The sequence below is a fragment of the Bison bison genome, unplaced genomic scaffold, assembly GCF_000754665.1.
Source record: "Bison bison bison isolate TAMUID 2011002044 unplaced genomic scaffold, Bison_UMD1.0 scf7180017864385, whole genome shotgun sequence".
In the NCBI taxonomy this organism is placed as follows: domain Eukaryota; kingdom Metazoa; phylum Chordata; class Mammalia; order Artiodactyla; family Bovidae; genus Bison; species Bison bison.
In genome coordinates this window covers 1,791,612-1,792,852 of record NW_011494957.1, presented here as the reverse complement: position 1 = coordinate 1,792,852, position 1,241 = coordinate 1,791,612, and the positions used below count along the sequence as shown (strand labels likewise).

Genomic DNA, 1,241 nt, shown 5'->3' with positions numbered 1-1,241 from the left:
AAAATTGCCATGTTTATTGTTATTTTACATGATTTTTACATCATACACCTGATTCACTGGAAAAGACCCTGATGCTGGGAAAGATTGAAGGCAGGAGAAGGGGGAGGACAGAGGATGAGATGGTTAGATGACATCACTGACTCAATGGACATGAATTTGAGCAAGCTCCAGGAGTTGGCGATGGACAGGGAGGCCTGGCGTGCTGCGGTCCACGGGGTCACAAAGAGTTGGACATGACTAAGCAACTGAACTGAATTGACACAAGTAATTTAAAATACATATATAACTAAATGAACAAATTCTACTTTTATGGAGTGATTTTACTGTTTCATCTACAGTCCTAAAATGTTATATTATCAAGGGAGCCAAACTTTTTTATTTGTAGGGTCTTCTTACTGGGAAGTGGAGATCATTTTACATTGGGTGTAATTTACTGCTTGAGTGTATTTGCTTCTTTTGTCCTTTTTGTGCTTTCCAGAGCCCAGAGAAACATGTTCTAATACTGACACAGTTTTGAATTGCCACTCCATGTTTTGGCAATAAGACAGTGTGCTGTTTTAAATTGGAAAATGTAATAAAACTGACCAAAATATGATCTTGCTTTTATTATTACCACATGCTGACAATTCTAAACGGTATCAGTGGTAGATGCTCTTCTTTACCCGAGGCTGTTCTTTTTCACTGATCCCATCCACCTCCTCCCCAGCCACCATCATGTCATTGGTTCCTTTTAAGTTTTTAAAGGATCATAAGAAATTTCTGGTAACAAAAAGGAGAAAATGACAATAACCTTAGTTTCTCATAGGATCAAATTTTGCCAGACTGGAACCTTTGAGTAGACAAGTATTCAGTTGCAGAAAAAACATTGGCCTTGGAGTTAGGAGGTTAGGAAACCTGTTTCTGTCACTAATTAGGTCATGTATTGCAGGGAGCGAGCTCCGCCCCTGGCAAAGGTCATGAGGAAGGAGGCTTGGCATACGCAAAGGCGGGATCAAGCCTCAGGAGTCTCCCTGGAAATTCTCGAGCAATCTACCCCCAAAACCAGAGTCTGCCTACTTTCTGCTTTGTGCTTTCACCTACACCTCTGACTTTACGGGGGGCTGTCCCCCACTACCTCTCTGAAAAAAGAGTTAGCTTATAGCTCCAGTTAATAATTCCTGGGTGTGACAGTGTTTCAACCTACAAACTCCTTTGGAAATCCTCTAGCCTGCCTGAATAGGTTTTTCCGGCCACATGTGATT

At 41.4% G+C, this 1,241-nt stretch overlaps 1 pseudogene; it reads right to left on the bottom strand.

Moving 5' to 3' along the window:
• The window catches only part of LOC105001892, an 8,178-nt pseudogene extending 7,648 nt beyond the window's left edge, over positions 1-530 (bottom strand).
• Between the last annotated feature and the right edge of the window lie 711 nt (positions 531-1,241).